Source organism: Sus scrofa, chromosome 11 (assembly GCF_054392235.1).
Source record: "Sus scrofa isolate SSC_HxYL_T2T_F1_AM1 chromosome 11, Sscrofa_HxYL_maternal_Yorkshire_Landrace_v2.0, whole genome shotgun sequence".
In the NCBI taxonomy this organism is placed as follows: domain Eukaryota; kingdom Metazoa; phylum Chordata; class Mammalia; order Artiodactyla; family Suidae; genus Sus; species Sus scrofa.
The window spans coordinates 86,117,943-86,138,854 of NC_139393.1; the positions used below are offsets into that span (position 1 = coordinate 86,117,943).

Consider the following 20,912-nt stretch of genomic DNA (forward strand, 5'->3'; position numbering starts at 1 on the left):
TGGCTGTCTCAGGGAGCTGTCACTCCGCAGCCACAAACACCACACAACGTTGTATCAAGGGGTCGGAGACACGCCCAAGGTGGACGCAGCTCCTCTGGTGGTGGCTGCGATTCGGTGTACCGTTCAGGTAAACCTTTGTGTCGTCAGCCCAGGAAGGTACGAAAGAAAAGCTGCTAGTTGGGGTAAGTAGCTTTTTAGACACACATCAGGTGCTGGAGCTGCTCTGCTGCCCGTAGTCCGTCTCCGCCCGAAGCAGTGCTTTGCTTCACTTCCAGAGTCTGAGCGGGAATCGCCTGTGCGGGGTGAGGTGGGGGGCGGATCTGGGGGCTCGGGTCACACGATGGCTGCCGTCACCTCTCCCGGGCCGGGGGGCAGTTTTGAGAGAGCTGGGGGCTGTCAGCTGTGCCCCGGGGTTCGCTAACCCTAACCCTCCCCCAGGGGGTGGCAGACGCCCTGCCGCTTCCTCTCCAGGGCTGAACCCGCTGGGGCCCCGTTCTCAACCCCAGCTTTCTCCCTGGCTTCTCGCATCATTCACTGATTGGATCAGCATTGACATTATCTTCCGGGAGCGGTGGAAGATGAGGAGACAGGCGCAAAAAATAAAAATGTGAATGTTGTGCCTTTCTCAAAGAGCTTCCCTTCTCCATTGGGGCAGATCTCAGCCAGCGAATTATGCAGGTAAATGCACAGACACACCTGGAACGCAGGCCCGGATGCTGGTGTGAGAAGCTGGAGTCAGGAAGGCGGCCCTCCTCCCGCTTTGTGGGGGGAGAGCCTGGGGAGGAGGGGCCCCAACGGTGAAGGTGGGCGAGGGCATGTGTGATGCCCCGCGTGGCATGACTGACCCCCCCCACCCACCGGCTGGAGGGCTGGGGTCCGGGGAGGGTGCCTGGGCCCCACCCTGAGGGCTCTGCAGGCCCTGCCGGGAGACGCATTCGCTGTCCAGCAGCAGAGGGAGGCGCTGTGTGTGAGTCTGGCAGGAGATGACTCGGGGGGTGGTGGGGGCCGCGGGCGGGCACAGGGGTTCAAGGATGCCAGGGGATAAAATCGTAGGTGCCGGGAAGAGCCCAAGGGAGTCAAACTGACTGGGCCTGAGGGAGCTGGGAGAGGTTTGGGGGGAGAAGGGGTGGGGTGTGCATCCTGATGGATGCCGTGTTCACCAGTGGTCAAGGAGGGGCCTTTAAACCCCCAGGGAGGTGTCGAGGGGGAGTCTGGCCCAGGGAAATAGAGGTGGGGTCACCGCGTTCCTTCAGCCACCGAGAGCTTAGACCCCAAACAAAGCCTGCTACTGAGCTGGAGGTGGTGGGTGTCGTGGCCTGAATGAGTGTGACCTGCGACCCCTGTCATATGCTGACACCCTCCGCCTGCCCATGTGATGTGTCTGGGGCTTTGCAAGTGACTAGGGTTAGATGTGGTCACGAGGGCAGGCCCAGGGTGGGGTCAGTGCCCTCAGAGTCTGTTTCTGCTCCTGCAGACACCAGGGGGTGGCTGGCTGGGGCCTGGGACCAGGAGGCAGCTGGCTGGGACCCCGGAGGCTCCCCACCGGAACCTGACCCTCCCTGACCTCAGGCTTCCAGCCTCCAGCAGGGGAGCAGCAAAGCCTGTCACTTGTAAGCTGCCTGGTCAGGGCGTTGGGCTGCAGTGGCCCCCACAAAAGCCATAGTTTGTCCAGTGTTTGTTGAATTTTGTCAGATTTTTTTCTATACATCTGTTAAAATGATCTTAGGAATTAAGCTTTTATCCTGTAATCTTGTAAATGACAAAACTTGACTTTTTTTTTTTTTTTTTTTTTTTTTTTTGCCTTTTTATCTTTTCTAGGGCCGCTCCCGCGGCATATGGAGGTTCCCAGGCTAGGGTCCAATCTGAGCTGTAGCCACCAGCCTACACCAGAGCCACAGCAACGCGGGATCCGAGCCGCGTCTGTGACCTACACCACAGCTGCCGGCAATGCTGGATCCTTCACCCGCTGAGCAAGGCCAGGGACCAAACCCTCAACCTCGTGGTTCCTAGTCGGATTCGTTAACCACTGCCCCACGACGGGAACTCCACAACTTGACCTTTAATTGAAGCTTTTGCTTTACACTCAGTTGTAAAAAGTAGCAGAGAGACTCCTGTGCCGTTTACCTGGTTTCTGCTCGGCGTTCACACCGGAAGAAGGTCCCCTAGGACACCAACAGCATCAGGAGTCAGAACTGCCAGCAACACAAGGATCCTGGCTCTTGCCTGCTTTCAGTCACACTCCTGCACCTTGACGTGGTTTTAATGTTGTGTCCAGAACCTCCTCTTGTCGCCTTTGGAAGGACTGGTCACCGGGAACTGCTGTCACCGCCAGGGACCTGTTCTTTTCTCTGTTCTTTGCACGTTATGAAAATTACCTCCTTGTCAATTTTTCCTTTATTCCTCGTGTTTATTTCAAAAGCCTACTTGGGTGAGAGACTGTTCAGTTTGTAGGTACAATACCAAATGCAAGCTGTAAAGGTATCATCTGAAAACAGAGCTTAGAAAGCATAACACTGTTCGTTGCACAGGCTTTTTCTCAGTCCTCTGCATTTTGTGACCAAAAAGGTGACTAGATTTTCTTTAAAGCAGTATTCTTCATTTTAAGACTGTAAAAAATGTAAAAATAGGCAAGAATAGAAAAACACTGTTTTCATCTATTAATTTTCTTTATTTTTCCTTCCTTCTTCCTTTTTTTTCTTTCTTCTGTTAAATGTAAATCTTCGATTCATCTGAAATGTATTTTAATCCATGGGATGAAGAGTCAAGAGTGGGAATTTTGTTCTACCCAAATGGATGGTTGATCGTCCTAGTATCATTTATTGAATAATTTATCACTTAAAAATTTTTTTTTGAATCCTCAGTGTTAACAATTATTTGTAAGTGTTGCTACAGCTAATAACTCACAGATGAGGCTTCTGAGATCGAGTTATGTAAGTTGATCAAGGTCGCAAAGCTTGAACCGTGTAAAGCCAGAGTCAGTCAGGTTTGCAGGCTCCATGCCTCCCACCCTGTTCTGTTCCCAGCTGTGAACCCCTCATCTGACCTTGAAGCTCCCAGGGCCCTTGGGAGCCATGTATCCTGGGAGAAGCCACACAGAGTCTCTGGATTCAGTGTCCCGGGCGGCCTTGTAGGCGACTCTGTTCGTGTGGGAATGACCTTGTGGCACTAAGACAGCTAAATGCTCACGATGACCTAAGGCAGCTCCACCTGCACCAAGTCGGGCCTCACGCCACAGTAGGATTCTGCTGTTAATTTCAGAATCATGTTTTGCTATTTGAGATGTGCCAGTTGGACTGAGATGGGAGAAGCTGGAAGAAAGTGAAAGATTTCTGCTTCAGAGAGGAGTTTCCTGGTGGCTGGGACAGTCTTTGTCCCATATTTTTGTGGTGGGGAAAAGGATGCTTTGCGAGAGGTGAGAAGGGCTGGAAGCACTTGACTTGGCAGGTGGATCAGGAGAGACCTTCCCAGCTGAGGCCACTGGGGAAGGCGGCTCCCTCAGCTCCGGTCACATCCATGGAGGGGTCAGCAGGGGAGTGTGATGCTGTGTCCACGTGTGCAGGCCCCCGACTGACTGTGATTCCCGACCCACGCGCAAGTCACACACTGCTAACTGGAAGATGTGGGTGCAGAACCACTGGATGTCCAGGGCTCTGGGGCTTTCCTCACCCCACTTGTCCTTGCAGCCCTCAGACCAGTCCGTGAACTCTCGTATGTGGATGCCCACTGAGTGCCGGGGCCTTGACCCCAGGCGTCTGCGTTAGTGGAATGAATGGTGGGTGGGATATATGGTAGGCAAGCTGCGAGAATGGCCTGCTGGCGGCCCGACCCCTGCCTGCCACCCCTGGAGGGAACAGTCCCAACCCCTCCCAGGCCCCAGCAGAGTAATGCGGGATGGCAGAGCTGTCCATTCGGTAAAGGACCTGCCAAGACGACACCAGGTCTTCGATGTTTGGAAGGTAAGCCTCTCGGCTCGGTGGAGCTGGGCAGGGGCGCTGCGGCCTCAGGGCTGGACCCTATCCCCTGGGTCGGCAGCAGCTGCCAGTCAAACACGAACAGGTCCCAGTGGGCCAGACACTGGCCTCGAACAGCCTGCAGGGTCTGGCCACCGAGACGTGCTTTTTTCAAACCAGCAATAGTCACGGAAGGTTTAGAGATGGATTTGCCTGGAAAAGTTATTTCCGAGGTTACCGGCCGTTTCAATTATTAAAAAGTGGGACAGACTCGAAGGATGTGGAAGAAACTCGTGTGGCAGGAAACCGTCCCACAGACTAACTGACAGCTCGGAGCTTTAAGCAGAATCTGGTTTTGGATGAGAGAGTCCAGTCCGAGAGGGAACCCAGAGACCTTAGCTGGGTCCTCCAGGCGGCTTGGTTCAGCCCAGTCACGATCCCGCCCCTGGACCCTCTGTCCTGAGGGCGTGGGCACTGGGGATGAAAGACAGGTGGTTCAGGATGAACGCGGGGACCGAGGTGGACACTCAGGGGCCTGAGGCTGGGGGCTCCTCCGCGCGGCCCAAGGCCCAGGTCTGCCCGTAGTGGGTGGTGACCGGCTCAGCGTCTGCAGGTTCATGTCACAGGAGGCCCGGTGACTGGTGCTGGGACCCCCCCAAACAGCAGGATGTCCAGATTCTCTGACCGCCTCGAAAGGGATTCTGGTCGCTGGGATGCCGTTTTCCCCACAGCAAAGCTGAGGTGCAGATTCTTGAACTGTCAACAGACTGAAGGCTCTTGCTCGAGGGGGCCTGGGCTCTTATTTCAAACCCGAAAGGGTCTGGAGGAGAGCACACCATTGCTCAGGGACCTCAGACTCCGACAAGGCTGGAAGGAGCTTTATCACAGCGCCCACAGGCTGGAGGAGGATGGAAGCTGCTCCTCACGGCACCCCCATGGAGCCAGCCCTGGATCTCAGACCTGGGGGGCTACCACCCATGCTGGGGGCCCCGCCTGCAGCGCCTCCCTTTTCTCCTACTTGTGGGACCTGTGGGACCTTTCCGGAAACAAAATAGATCAAGCTGCCCTGGAAGCAATGGAAACCGAAAAGCAGAGCCAGGCTGCTGGGAAACTCTGAGGTCCTTGCAAGGGCTTTGTTTAACACTCGGCGTGAGCCCTTCCAGCCCCGGGACCTGGGGCGCACAGCTCCTCCTCCCCACACCCCGCCCAGCCCAGCAGGCTGGAGCCCCTTTCCTCCCTCGGGGACTTCCTCGAGGGGACCTCACCCTCACTGCCCACTCCCGGCCTTCTGCGCACTGTTTCCAGCACCCAGTACAGTGGCTGCAAACAGTAGATGCTCCATAAGTGTCGGAAAAACCGAGACCCTCACGGTGGACTTTGCTTAAACACTAACTGATGCACTGTCCACATTTTTGCGCAGCTCTTCGGAGTAGAATTCCAGACTCTTTCCCCACACGCCAACCAAATGCCCGTGTTTCAGTATTTGAACATGTTTTATTTAATGAAAAGCACCAGTTTGGTGTAAGGTTAGCAGGTGACATACATCAAAAGTCTCAAAGATGCTCATATTACTTGTTCCAATATTCCACTTCTGGGCATTTATGCAAAGGAAAGAATTCAAGATATGGAAAAACCTTTATGCCCCAAAATATGCATTCTAGGACAGCACTATTTCTAACAGTGAAACATGTAAGCAGCTCAAGTGTCCAAAAGGGAGGCTGTTCGGTGATCAAGGGTGGATTCTCTTAACGGATGATGGGAAAGCAATAAACGCTGCTGCTTATCTGTAGTTAATGACATCCGCTCATACGCCCGTGGATCATGGTCAAGGGTTCTGTGTAGTAATAAGGTTAAACACACGATGTGCAAGAACAACTTTTCGCCCCTTGAGCTATAGTATGAAAGTTCTCAAAGCAAATGTGCAAAAAGGTTCACTGTGGTTTCTCTGGGTGATGGGACTAAGATTTCATCTTTTCTTTTCTTTGTTTCTTTTTAACTTTCTAAATTCCTGTGACAAGCGTTTTGCAGTATCAAACCACCCAGATAATACTGACTTCACGTCGTGCGCCTTTTCTGCTCGGAGACATGCTGATTTCTGTTGCGCTGGCGCCATCTCCATTTCCTGGGCGCCTTCTCCCTGCACGGGCGGTTCCCCGAGCAAGTGCAGACCTCCCGGGTGCCCAGAGTCCAGGGTGCCTCTCGGGGGGCGCCCCACCCGTGTCTACGAGGCTGGGCCGTGGACCCCCTCCACGCAGACGAGGAAACCAACAGAGAAGGCAGCCGGTGCCGGCAGGTTGTCCGTCTCACCAAAGCCTTCACTGGGGTTAATGTGTTTGGTCTATTAGCGTCGTTCCTGGAAACGACGTGAATCATTTCCAAACACCTCCATTGTTTCAGTGCATATTTTCCCTGTGGTGGCCAGGCGATCTGCGTGCTGCAGCAAAGTCCTCATAAATCCCCAAACAGTCCCCGATTGTCTGTCTCCCTGGCAGGAGTGCAGACATGCCTTCGCCTCACTTTCTTCCACGTATTCCTCCTGACAAAGGCAGAGGACCCACTAGGGACTGCTTATCAGAGCCTTATTGGGGCAGCCTCTTTTGTAGCATTTAAGAAAGAAGCAGCCTTTCAGGAAAATGGCCAAAAGGGCAGTTTTTCTTGGGTCAACACTCAGATGAAGCCAGGGTAATGATGAAAATGAAGGGCAACTAGCAAAAGTCCCGCACGGGAGTTCTGCCGTGGCTCAGCGATAGCAAACCCACCTCGTATCCATGAGGACATGGTTTCGATCCTTGGCCCTGCTCAGTGGGTTAAGGATCCAGCGTTGCCATGAGTTGCGTAGGTCGCAGATGCAGCTCAGATCTGGGGTTGCTGTGGCTGCGGTGGAGGCTGGTGGCTGCAGCTCCAGTGCGACACCCAGCTGGGGAGCCTCTGTATGCTGCAGGAAGGGCCCTAAAAAGACAAAACGAAAAATAAGTAAATGAGTAAGTGGAATATTTCTTTAAAAAAGTCCAGCACAGGACTCTCCCCGAATAACGAGGAATTTAGAGAAAAGGATCATCCTGGGTCCGATTGCCAGGGACTTGTGGCTGTGGCCTCTGCAGCACAGGACGAATGGGAGGGAGGCCTCCAAACGTCGCTGCTCAAGGACGTCTGAATAGACGCTGCTTGGAAAAGAGAGAGCAAGTCATGCCTGCAAGGCTGAGACGGGTCCCTGGATTCAGACTCTACGCTTCTGATCGTACTAGATATTTTGAGCAGTCAAGCAAGGATGCAGTATTGATGACTCTCCAAAAGCACCTCGAAAGGATGGGAAGATGATCGCAGAGGACCTGGTAGCATCAGAAGGTTCCCGCGTAAACCCAGAGGTGACTGCAGCCATGGAGGTCGTGGTGACCGAAGGCTCACGCTGTCTCCCCTGTAGGAAACTGAGGCCCCCAGGACGGGCTGTCTTGCTCCAGATCAGATAATTACCAGAGGCGGGCCGTGTGGCAGCCCAGATGGGACTTCCAAGCCCTTGCCAGCGCTGGAAATGAATCCGAAGTTAATTCCACCAACCTTCCCGCCCCACCGCGAACCTTGGCATTGGTGTCACGGCCAGCCTTGCCCAAGAGCAATTCTAAAAGAAACCATCCCAACCCCGGCACCTCCCTGCCAGGCTTTTACATTTCAAGGAAGAGGATCCCGTAAACACCTGCGAAACGAAAGGCCGCGGCTGACGGCAGAATTCGTTCGCCTGCTGAAGGAGTGACCTGGGGAAGAGGCTGGTTTCCGCAGCGGGAGCTTCCCAGGCAGCGCGGCCATGGCTGGCCTCGAGCTTCTCCCCTGCCGGCCACCTCGGACCCAGGGGTCGCCTCAGGCCCAAAGGCCCAGAGCGCCCAGTCTAGTCTCTCCAATCAGGTAACGAAACGTGTACCAACCTCCAGGAGTTTCCGACTGGATGTCCCAGTAACCACAGGAGTTGTTCCCTCCAGGATGAGGCCAGTGCAACACGTCACCAGGTGGCATTTAGTCAGGTGTGGCCTGAGACTTGTCTAGGCTTGCCCTGGTCACTGAGCTGTGGAGAAACACCAATTTGGATTCTTTAAAGGCCACTTATGTTGTTGAGGTGGGGTTCATTCTATTTCAAAATTGTAATAATTAGAGGAAGGTGATTATAATTGGTTCTGGGAAGGAAAGATGCATTTAATAAATTCTGCAAAACTTCAGGATATCATATTGCAATAACATTGAAACCAACTAAGAAAAATAAAGGATAAAAAGATACAGCAGCAGAGGGAAATTAAGCATCTTCTAAACAAAACAGAAGGGGTGCATGCAGAGAAAGGACACTGAAAAGGTATTTACAAGCAATGAAAACACAGATACAACAAGCCGCCTTTATAACATGAGGCGCAGGGATTATTTCATGCACCAGTGCTTCCCATAGTTCAGTCTTTTGCATGTGATTTCAGAGCTTTGCCATATCTGTACATCTGAATTTTTTTTATTATTTACTTAATGAATGTGTAATAGATTAAATTTTAAGGTGTAGATCCATCTAGAGCCAACTGAAACAGTATCTGTAAAATCACAGATTTGTTATTCTGGCTGTACTTTTTTCTATAATACACTGAAATAAATTAGTGACTTTAAAAATAAAAAGTGTCTATCTATGTACCACCTAAAACTCTGTTATGATCCGTCGACACCTGGGACTTGGGAAAATGCATGGTTGCCTACACCTCCCCCTGTGAAAGCTAAGGTAAATGGCCCCTGGAGAGCTAAAGTGGATGGCAGTCAAACCGGAGAAAACCGTGCCAAAGAGGGAAAACCCCTCTCCGCCCACCAATGGACCCTGACACACGAACGGAAACTCTTCTGCAGCCTCACCACATGGATGTGAGCCCACGCCTGTCGGTAGAGAGAGAGCCTCAATCAAAACATAGGCTAGGAGTTGCTGTTGTGGCTCAGTGGGTTAAGAACCCAACTAGGATCCTCATGGATGTGGGTTCGATCCCTGGCCTCTCTCAGTGGGTTAAGGATCCAGTGTTGCTGTGGCTGTGGTGTAGACCGGCAGCTGCAGGTCCAGTTCTACCTGTAGCCCGGGAACTTCCACTGTTGCAGGTGTGGCCCTGAAACATGAAAGGCAAGTGCCACTTGAAACCTTGGGGAGGAAAGCTGGATGCGACAGGTAGGTGGCATTCTAAGATTCAAGCAGTCTTTTTACCATTAATTTTTTCGGACTATAAAAGTAATTCAGGGAGTTCCCGTCGAGGCTCAGTGGTTAGTGAATCCGACTAGGAACCATGAGGTTGCGGGTTCGCTCCCTGGCCTCGCTCAGTGGGTTAAGGATCCAGCGTTGCTGTGGCTGTGGTGTAGGCCGGCAGCTACAGCTCCAATTAGCCCCTAGCTTGGGAACCTCCATATGCCGTGGGTGTGGCCCTAGAAAAGACAAAAAGTAAAATAAAATAATAAATATAAAAAAATTTAAAATAAGAAAGTAATTCAGGTTTCCCGTCATGGCTCAGCGATTAACCTGACTAGGATCCATGAGGGTGGGGTTCGATCCCTGGCCTTGCTCAGTGGGTTAAGGATCCAGTGTTGCCATGAGCTATGGTGTGGGTCACAGACGAGGCTTGGATCCCATGTTGCTGTGGCTGTGGTGTAGGCCAGGGGCTATAGTTCCGATTCGACCCCTAGCCTGAGAACCTCCATATGCCGCAGGTGCCACCCTAAAAAGCAAAAAAACAAAACAAAACAAAACAAAAAAAACACACACAAATAAGGAAATAAAATTCATCCAGAGGCCATCGCTGCTAAGACTTTCACACATTCTTGATACCTTTTCACACATGGAAGTGCATAAATACATGTGCTGAGTCAACAGAGTTTTGCAAAGACGTGTTCCTGCTCTGCCCTGGTTCTGTGACACGCCTTTTCTACTCAGCCGTCGTGCTATGTAGCACTTTGCAAGTTCACTACAAACCCTTCTGAAATATCATTTCAAAGTTTCCGTGGTATTTCCCGGTTGGAAATTAGAGTTTCTCTGCTAGTAGCTGCCCGTGGGACTTTCGGAACTGGCTACACTTTCCACTCCGTGTCCACCGGGCACAGACGCCCTCTCTCGTGAGCCATCGGGGACACTCAGTTATAGATCCAAACATTTGAGACGTGTCATCGCTGGCATGGTTTTCTGCCTCGCCGCCGTTTTTCACTTATCTGACCAAATATTTCCACGAGTAAAGGTCTCCAGAGAGGCCACTGCGTTCCTCCAAGGAGTCGCGCTCTTGCTTCCGCCCTCGGTGGGGTCTGTGTTTTCATCTGCTTTGCGAACGTGGGGCTTTGTATTTTTATACGTTATATAATCTTTACACTCTCTGATCGGCCAGGCCTCCCAATTCCAGTTTCCACGTTTAATATTATGTTTACATCTCTCAGTTGGCTCTGGTTTTTCCTACAGCCCCTTACAAAATTTGTTGTTGCCTCAATATCAGTTTTGTACACAGTTTTTGACCAAACTCACGCTAGGGAGTTAGTAGACTGTGCTGCTATTTTGAACTGGTCCTCTGCCCTCCCCATTCTCGGCTAGTTGGTATTGCTGACGTCTGGAAATGCTACCGACTTCGCATATTAATTTTACTATCCATCACTGTAATTTCCTCTCTCGGTTTTACGATTTTTTTTTTTTTTTTTGTCTTTTTGCTATTTCTTCGGGCCGCTCCCGCGGCATATGGAGGTTCCCAGGCTAGGGGTCCAATCGGAGCTGTAGCCACAGGCCTACGCCAGAGCCACAGCAACGCGGGATCCGAGCCGCGTCTGCGACCTACACCACAGCTCACGGCAACGCCGGATCGTTAACCTACTGAGCAAGCGCAGGGACCGAACCTGCAACCTCATGGTTCCTAGTCGGATTCATTAACCACTGCGCCACGACGGGAACTCCGGTTTTACTAATTTTAAGTCCATTCTTTGGGTGTTTTGAGGAGGTTTTGTGGCTTGAAGCTCCGATTCTGGAAACAACCAGACCTGTATTTCCAGACACCATGCTTGCTGGCTCCAGTCTTGAGCAAGTCTTTATGTTCTCGTTTTAGCCAACTTGGTCAAGGCACAGGTGACAAGTGACATCGTGTAAGGGGAGCTCCACATCCCAAAGGTCGGCTGCACGAGCGCAAACACAGCGACCACCGTGAGCTTGGCTAAGGCGGGTACTGCCCCACAGGCCACCACGGGTGGGTGCGTGTGTGCGTGTGCGTGTGTGTGTGTGCACGCGCGTGTGTGGTGAAGAAGGGTGAGGTCTACTCTCTCAGTAAATTTGAGGTGTGCAATATGTACTGTTAACCGCAGTCACCACGCCAGGTCCTCAGAACTACCTCATCTTGTAACTGCAAGTTTATGCTCTTTGACCAACCTCTCCCAGCCCCCCCGGCCCCCAGAAACCAGCCTCCCCTCGGTTTCCATGAGTTGGGCGTTTTAGATTCCACATGCAAGTGGGGTCATGCAGTATTTCTCTCTGACGTGTTTCACTTGGCATAATGCCCTCGTGTTGTGGAAAATGACAGGATTTCCTTCTTTTTTATAGGGGATAATTATCCACTTTATATGTGGGCATAATTATCCAATATGCGTACTGTGTATATAGAAGACAATCGGGATGAATGGGTAAAGAAAAGGCTACGTGTATACCTGTATCTATATACACCCGTAAAGGTGACAGTCACCTGCCAACAGACACTCCAGTTGTCTGCACATCTTGGCTCTTGTGAATAACGCTGCAGCCAACACGAAGGTACGGATACCTCTTTAAGACAGTGATTTAATTTCCTGTGATTATGTGCCCAGTAGCGGGATTGCTGAATCACACGGCGGTTCTGTCTTTAACTTTTAAGGCCCGTCTATGCTCTTTTCCACAGTGGCTGCGTCAGTTTACGTTCCCACCAACAGGGCACGGAGCTCCCTTTCCCCACGTCCTCACGCTATTCGTGACTTCCTGTCTTTTTCATAACAACCATTCTGACAGGTGTGGGGCGATGTCTCATGGCGGTTCTGACTTGCGTTTCCCTGGTGATGAGTGAGGCTGAGCGCCTTGTCACACGTCTGTGGGCCGTCTGCGTGTTGTCTTTGGACCGGAGTCTACGCAGATCTTTGCCCGTTTTTAAGTTGGATTATCTGCGATGCTGTTGAGGTGTGCGAGTCCTCACGGATCGACCCTTACCCGACAGGTGCTTGGCCACCGCTCTGCCGAGGTCGTCGTTTGCTTTTTCTCCTTGATGACTGTTTCTTCTGCTGTGCAAGAGCTTTTTAATTTGATGTCGTCTCCCTCATTTATTTTTTGCTTTTGCCACTTGCACTGTAGGTATCAAATCCAAAAAAAACCTTTGCCAAGATCAGCATCAAGGAGCTTTCCCCTGTATTTTCTTCTGGGGGTTGTAAAGTTTCAGTTTTACACTTTTGTCTTCAAGCCAGTTCGAGTTATTTTTTGTGCATCATGTAAGATGGGGTCCAGTATCCCTCTTTTAGCTTGTGGATATTTGGTTTTCCCAACACTGCTTACTTTCTGAAAGCCTGGTTCCTCGTCTGTAGAATGTCCACGGCGAGACCCGCCTCACGGGATGAGTGTGGCAGTGACACCGCCAGGGTGTGTCAACAGTGATCGTAGGTACTCTGGGACACAGACGGTCTTAGAGATGGCACCGGTAAACAGCGATAGTCTCGTTTCTTTTCTTCCGCCTTCCCTTCTTCCAAATGCTGTGTTCCCCTTTTCTTTCTCTTTCGGTCGCGCTGCAGTGGGTAGGCGTTCTGGACGGCTGGGTACCGTGGAGAACACCGGGCAGCCGGGTGCTTCGCCCCAGGGCTGCACTGCCCGCCTCTGCGTCAGGCTCCTTCTTAGCAGCTCCTCCAGATACGGACCTCACAGCTGCCTCCTCTCCTCCACTTGGGAGCCTGAGCCGGCTCCACGACGGACGTGGTCTGGGAGCACATCCAGGGCTCAGTGCTGCACGGATCGTGTGTTCAGTGGTGAACATCCCATGGTGACCTTGCTCAGCACAGGTCCAGGGGGGTCTCCAGGGCCAGCTGGGCTCCGGGCCCAGACCCCTGCTGGCTCCATCACGGAGCTGCCCCTGCTGGCACTCTCTGGTGGAGGGTCCCCCACCCCAGCAGAAGGACTGGTCCTGGGCAGTTGGCCCAATAATGCAGTAAGTTTCCTTCCCTCCCCTTTTTTCTTTGCTTATCTCTGAGTCTAAAGAGATGTTGAAATGTGTTAGGCGAAAACATCTGGGCAGCTTCCAGGTAGAGGCAGGCGTGTCTTCGTGGAGAGGATTTATGACTTAGATGTGCAGCCAGGAGAGAAGAATAAAAGCTGGCTTGTAGAACAGAGTCCAGAGAGTTTCCCACCAAATTGAAAAAGCAAAATGTGTTTAGGGAACTTCCTTTTATTTCTAGTTGTCAATTTTTTTCACCATATAATGTTGCTAAATTACATCAATGCCTTTGATCATAGGTGAAAAAAGCCAAAGAATATTCCTTTTTCTTTTTTAAATTTGTTTCCTTAATGGTGTCTTTCCAAAAGCAAAAGTTTTAAATTTTTACGAAGTCCAATTTATCGAGTTTCTTTTATGCGTTTTGTATCCTAGCTAAGAAATATTTTCCTGTTACAAAATTGCACGTTTTCCCCTCTGAAGTTGCACCTTAAAGTTTTTTTTTATTCAACATTTAAGGCTATGATACATTTTGAGTTAATTTTTGTGTCTCTTGGGAGTTAAGGATCAGAGTTTTTTTCCTCCATGTGAATATCTAGCTGTCTTCGCATCATTTGCTGAAAAGATTGTCTTTTCTTCACTGAGTTATCTTGGCACTTTGTTGAAAATGAATTGGCCGTATGTGTAGGTATATTTCTACCGATACGTAAAGGTCATAGACACGGCTCGGATCCCATAATACTGATTTTTTATGTGGCTCTTAAACCATAGGGCACTGCCAAGTTCATGTATCGCCTCTGGTGCTTGTCTTATGCTTGAGTAGCTGTTGGTTTTGTGAAATGTTTTGCGTGCATGTGTGTGTGTATGTTGATTTCCTTCTTTCATTTTTTTCTTTTTAGGGCCAAGCTCGTGGTCTATGGAAGTTGCCAGACTAGGGGTCCAGTTGGAGCCAAGCTGCTGGCCAACGCCACAGCCACAGCCACCGCCACACCAGATCTGAGTCTCATCTGTTGGACTACACCTCAGCTCACGGCAATACCGGATCCTCAACCCACTGGGTGAGGCCAGGGATTGAACCTGTGTTCTCGTGGATACTAATCTGGTTCGTTACCGCCGAGCTGTAGCAGGAATGCCTAGTTCCATTGATTTCTGTCCTTTCTTTTATCTTTTCTTTCCTTCTGCTTGTTTTGGGCTTAATTGCTTTTCCTCTTCTGATTCCTTGAGGTGGGAGCTCAGATGATTGACTCGAGACATTTCTTCTTTGCTAATGTCTGTGTTTAGGACCATAAACCTGCCAGCACTGCTTTAGTTTTTAATCTCTCAATTTTTTTTTTTTTTGGTCTTTTTGCCATTTTTAGAGCCACTTCCTGCGGCATATGGAGGTTCCCAGGCTAAGGGTCTAATCGGAGCTGTAGCCATTGGCCTATACCAGAGCCACAGCAACATGGGATCCGAGCCGTGTCTGTGACCTACACCACAGCTCACAGCAATGCCCGATCCTTAACCCACTGAGCAAGGCCAGGGATCGAACCCACAACCTCATGGTTCCTAGTCGGATTCGCTAACCACTGCGCCATGACGGGAACTCCTAATCTCTCAAAATTTTGACATGGAGTTCCTGCTATGGCTCAGCGGGTTAAGAACCTGACCAGTATTCATGAGGATGTGGGTTCAGTCCCTGGCCTTGCTCCGTGGGTTAAGGATCTGGTATTGCGGTAAACTTCGACCTAGGTTGCAGATGCGGCTCGGATCTGGCGTGGCTGTGGCTGTGGTGTAGGCTGGCCGCTGCAGCTGTGATTCGACCCCTAGCTTGGGAATCTCCATGTGCCAGAGGTGTGGCTCCCCCAATTTTTTTGGACATGCATTTTCATTCAGTTTAATATATTTTTAAAAGTTCTCTTGAGACTTCTCTGTGATGGAGGAACTATCGAGAAGTTTATTGCCTAGTTTTCAGGTGTATGGAGGTTTTCCTCTTCTCTTTCTGTTATTGATTTCTAGCTGGATACCACCATGTCGCAAAACACATTCTGTGATTTTAGCTCTTTCCCACTTTTTGAGGTTTGTTTTATGTCCTAGGATGAGGCCCATCTTGGTTTATGTTCTGAGCGCCCTTGGAAGAGAGCGTACCGCGGGGTTTTGGGGGGGATGTTTGACAACTGCGGATTTGATCCTTTGGGTGGGGACGCGAGTTCTCCTGCGGCCTCGCTGACCTGTCTGGTTGCTGCCAGTGCCGGACAGAGGCCTTTCAAGGTCTCCAACTAGAATTGTGGGTTTGTCTTTTTCTTCTTTCAGTCCCATCGGTTTTCGCCTCGTGTATTTCACGGCTCTTTTGTCTGCATGTGCACTCAGGATTCCTGTGTCTGTGGGGGGAGTGGCCCCTTTACCACCTCCCTCGGTTTTCTGTGCTCTGAAGTCTCTCTATCTGACGTGCGCGGTCACCTCTGCGGTCTTGTGAATGTGCGTGTGATCTAGCCCGTCCCACTCTCTGACTCTCAACCCGCTCACACGGTTATGTTTGGAGCGGGTCTCTTGTCACGTTTCTAGCCCACTCTGCCCAGCTCAGTGCCTTCATCGTGCTCCGGCCCTGATGTTGGTGTCACAGCCACATGTCGGGCTCTGGCCGTGGCTGCCATCCTACTTTTGATCTGTTCTCTCTGTTTTCTTTTTCTTGCCTGCCTTCCTGTGGATTACTTTGAGAATTGTTAGAATTCTCTTTTGATGTCTCTATAAAGTTTTTGATCGTACGTCTTGTATAGCTTTTGTGGTGGTTTCTCCAAATGTTACTTTACACATAACTTATCACCGTTTTACCAGTTCAGGGTGAAGAATAGCCCCCTTACCTCTGTTCGTGTCTTTTCCCCTCTTCTGTCTATGGTATAACTGCCCTATTTCCTGCACATCCGACTGTGGTGTAATTTTGCTTTGATTGGCAAACACAATTTAGAAACCTCAGGAGAAGAAAGGCCGATTGAGTTTACAGGCACCTTTGCTCATCATTCCTTTCTCATTCCCGATATCCAAGCGCCTCCTGGATCTGTTCCTGCGGCCATTCTTCCAGGACAGGTGTCCTGGTGGCACATTTTCTTGCTTTTCCTCCCAGTGAGGATGCCTTGGTTTCCCCTTAGATCCTGAAAGCTGCTTTTGCTGAGCACAGGTTTCGAGGCCAACAGTTCTTTCGGCATCTGAAGAATGTTGGGCTACTTCCTCCTGGCTTTCATGCTTTCCAGTGTGAAATCTGCTGCCGTTTGAATAGTTTTTTGAAGTTGTTTTTGATTCTAATGGGAAAACGTTTCATTTTTTCTTTAGTTTTCAGATGTTTGACTGTGCTGGGTTTTTTTTTTTTTTTTTTTGTCTTTTTGCCTTTTCTAGGGCCACTCCTCCAGCATATGGAGGTTCCCAGGCTAGGGGTCTAATTGGAGCTGTAGCCGCAGCCTACCCCAGAGCCACAGCAACACGGGATCCGAGCCACGTCTGCAACCCACACCACAGCTCATGGCAACACCGGATCCTTAACCCACTGAGCAAGGCCAGGGATTGAACCCGCAACCTCATGGTTCCTAGCCGGATTCGTTAACCACTGCGCCACGATGGGAACTCCTATGCTGTTTTTTAGTGTGGATTTATCCTTCTTGGGAATTGTTTTCAGCTTCTTAATTTTGTAGGTTTATGCCTTTTGCAAAATTTGGGAAGTTTTCATCTTTTATTTATTTGTTCATTTGTATTTTCTCAGCCCCACCTTCTCTCTCGCCTCCGGCCAGGACTCTGAGACACGCGCGTTAGACCTTCTGCTACAGCTCCATGGTCCCAACACTAAGAGTGTTCTGTTTTTTGTGTCTTGGGTCTGTTTTCTCTCTGTTGTTCAGATTGGGTGATTTTTACTGTTTTAGCTTTCAGTTCCCTGGTTCTTTATTCTGCCCTGTCTCTTTTCTGTTGAGCCAGAGTCCTTTAAGTACTGTTGTTTCTGTTCTTCCTTCCAGGAGAGCCTGGCTGGCCTGCAGGGCCTGCTGGTGTTGTCTGTCTGGGTACAGCCTGTAGCCCCGGAGATGTCTTGAGCAGCCAGAGCAGGTCAAAGGCCCAGGTTCGTGGTTAGGCATCGGGAGGGCCGGCCGGATGGCCAGGTGGGTCCAGCTCCAGAACCGAGTGGGTGTCCAGAGGGAACTGGAGAAATGTTCCAGGCGCTGGACCCTTCTACATTCTGGCCCTTGTCACCAGTGGTGGCTGCCATGTCCTGCATGGGCCTCAGACACGTCGTGATGCTCTGGGAGCCCCCCCCAACTGCCCCAAGATGCAGTTAGGCCCTGGGGGCAGCGTTGGGCGTGGCTGTTGCCCCCCCTGCCCTGCGTCTGTTCAAGGTTTCACAGGGACAGTCTCCCTTCACAGGGTTCCCTCCTCAGACACAGGCTTGTCTGTAGCAGTTGTGGCGGTGACGCATCTGGGCACTCTGCTGACATGGTCCCCAGCATCCCGGATGCCCAAGCACCCTCTCCGTGGATAAGGACAATCATCCATGAGCACATCATGAAACACCGCTTGCGGCGATGGGTGCCCTGCCCGCGGTGACATCCTGGCAAGAGCCTGGCACGGGATCCTTGGAGCCAGACTAACTCAGGGCCCAGACCTGCTCTGGGCTGACCAGTTGGCAAAGGCCCCGCGGACCCTCGTGCAGAGCCCTGCCCACTGCACCACCCAGTAGAATGGTGCCCGGCCGCTGTGTGTCTGCAGGAAGCTTGTGAGCGAGATGGCGGGCTTAGCTTTTGGACTCTGCACATGAAGGGTTACAGGGTCCACTTTGGGATCCGCAAAGTAAACACAGCATGTCTTCCTAATCCCGCTCACCGTGTCTGTACACAGTTTTGTGTGCTGTGTTTAATGGAAGGGGAGCTCACGCTTGGCAAGAATGCTCCCCTGTGCCAGGATCAGAGGGCAGGTGCGGATGGAGGGTGGGGTGGCTGCCCGCACGGCCCGCCGGTGGGGACGGAGGACTGGCTTCCTGCATCTCGGCGCCCCAGGAGCCACAGCATCTGGAGTGCGTTACACAGATGCACTGAGGGCGTTTACTTCCTGGCTGATTATAAGTCACTTACTTATTATGGCTGCATTTAAAGGGCTGCCCGACTTCCCCCTGGATCAGAGTCCCTGCTCCCTGGAAAACACAGTTGAAAACATCCCTGGCTCAGAGTGGATCCAGCACGTCCGAATCGCATTGTCCATCGGGATGCTCTTTCCTGTCACTGGAACACCCAACATGCTGATGGCTCAGAGTGAGAATAACGAAGTCCCTTACCAGTTTCCGTGTGGACGGCTGCTGATTTTTTGGCCCATGATTGCTTTGGTTGTAGAAGAACTACAAGAGAATTTTAGAAGAGCAGCATGTCCTTGGCAAACCAGTTAGATCATCCTGCTGCGTTTCCGTGACTTTCCTCTGCAATTGTGGCTCCAAATCATAGAGACTGGTTTCCTAGGAAATAAAAACCAAGAGGTGAAGACCACAGGGGCCATTGGTGGGCTGCTTGGGTGGACAGCCAGCATCTGGGAGGTTCATGGCGTGTCAGCATTCGCGCCAGGGTTGTGAGGCCCCTCTCTGTGCTGCGGTTACTGCAGGGGCTGCGGTGACGAGTGTGCCAACTCTTTCGACACATGCCCTTCACCACACAGAGAAGGTGCTTGGAAAATCTGGACACTTGACAGTTGGGTTACAAAAGCCTTGGTAATACTCAGAAAAGCCTCTGGTGAGCAGAGCCCAGGCTTACAGCAGGATTCAATTACCCGACGGAGGACTTAAGGACAGTTATGCCAGAAGCTGATGAGCTTGGCGAGTTACACAGACAGAGGTTTTGTGTTCGGTCTTTGTTTTTCTCTTCCTCTGGACACGGTCGTTGAAAATGGTCTCAAGCAGCACTTAACGTACACAGTGGCCCGGAGACCATGTCTGTTCCGAGATGGGACACGCAAGAGGCAGCTCTTCTCCAGCTTGAAGGCTGGGGAGGGAAGTCGTTCTTCTGCTGCCCGCGGGCCTGTCACGGAGCAGGGCTGGCTCTCATCCCGTCTCCTCCCCACAGGACCAGGAACCAGACAGCACAGTGGGCGCCTCACACCGCAGGGAAGTCCCCAGAGTCTGGGGAAAAGGAGGAAGAGAAGAAAGCGGGCGGAGGGAGACTCGGTCAAGAGGGAGGCCCCGGGCCCAGGGTTCCTGGTCTGGCCGGCCCTTGTCCTGCCGCCTGGACCCTGAGCAGCTGCACAGGGGCAGTGGTCCCACCCGAGAGGCCACAGGGGCCACAGCCCTGCCGGGAGGGTAGCACCTCGGCCCAGTGCAGCAACTGCCAGCCGTCCGGGAGGAACTCACCTTGAAAGGCCCCGGAATTAAATGACCTGGGGGGTCGGGGGCGGCCCTTTCCCACTGCTCAGATTCAGGCACAAAACGGCTCTGTGAGAGCAGAAGGGCCCCGAAATCACAGCCCTAACGAAGCTCTCATCCACAGAGTCCTTGTGGTGACAGAGCGAGAGGAAAGCTTTTTAAGATCCTGCAGCGACAGCAGGTGGCCAGCCCTTAAGAAATGCTACCTCACCGCCTGCCACCGACCCCGGGAGGCCGCTGCCGAACAAGGGCGCTCGCGCCAGGGTTCAAAGGACTTGCTGCACTGCTACTGGGTCACCTTTGTCCTCATAGCCCCCGGCAGAGGGCAGAGAGGACGGTGCCCTGGGACAGGTCACAGAGGACTCAGCTGTGGCTCCCCCACCTCTGCTCTCTCAGCCCAGGCTTCTCCGCGTGGAGCCCCAGTCCACTGCCAAGGCCGGGCGTCGGGATGACGGGTTCGGGAGCTGCAGTCATAAAAACTAGCTTCCAGGAACGGCAGGGTCGAGAGTCATGTCCCGCGTGATAGAAGCTCTGTAGAAAAATCCATTCTGGGAAAAATGTGTGGGCGTGTGGTTCTCGGCACCGTGGCTGGAGGTACCGCTGCCTGCTGGAGCCTCAGCATGTGGCTGGCGCGGGGGTGGCGTCCAGTCTGATCGCCAGTCACTCGGACAGGCGCTTCCCCCGAGGTGTGTGCCCGGGCGCCGGGGTGCCCGCCCGCAGGCTCTTCTCTGGTGGTGGCTGCTCTAGGCTGGGGTGCGTCCTCACTTCAACCTCACGAGGGCGTTTAAGGAGTGACGCCCTGAGGGTCCGACCCCGCGCCTCATCTCATCTCCTCTCTCCTGTGCTGACCCGAGAGTCCTGAGAGGCGGCAGTCCCCAAGGCCACCTTGGTGGGCACCCCACTTTGGCCCGTGTCACTGTCACTGTGACCAACACTGCCCCCTCCTCCAGCTCTGCTGCGGCTTGGAGGGTGGGCTGGGGAGAGGCCGTGGGCGCAGATCTCATCTTTCCGTGGTCTGAGCAGCCGGGGGACATGGCTTCACGTCCGGAGCGTGGCGGGGTCACTGAGGGCCCGGCGGAGTCGCCTGTGGAACGTGCTGACTCAGTTCCTGGCACGCAGCGAGTGCTTGATAAATTTCAAAGGTCATCCCAAATATTTCTATCACTGTTGGGGCCGAGTGTTTAAAGACGCATCTGGTTCATCTTAGAGCATGTCTGACGAACCCCGCCCCGGCCCCAGCTTTACTCTGGCCCTGGAGCCGACCCCCGAGAGCTCTGCCGGAGGACGAAATGTGCGTCTGCTCGCCACTCCGGTCGCAGGCGGAGGCCTCGGGGTCTTCGGGCAGCCCAGGGGCCCCCAGCCGCCAGTGTCCCGGGCCGGCAGCCCTCGGTGCTGGGTGGGGGCCCAGACTGAAGCCGGGCACTAGCGGGG

General features: G+C 52.3%; 1 long non-coding RNA gene across 1 annotated transcript; it reads right to left on the reverse strand.

Annotated features, from left to right (window-relative positions):
• Nucleotides 1-5,424: 5,424 nt before the first annotated feature.
• LOC106504762 (uncharacterized) lies at nt 5,425-20,000 on the reverse strand. Its single transcript, XR_002336799.2, has 4 exons — nt 19,864-20,000; nt 18,411-18,584; nt 7,868-8,004; nt 5,425-6,899 (listed from the first exon to the last, which is right to left on the reverse strand). It is a non-coding gene; the product is annotated as an uncharacterized LOC106504762 (long non-coding RNA).
• Between the last annotated feature and the right edge of the window lie 912 nt (nt 20,001-20,912).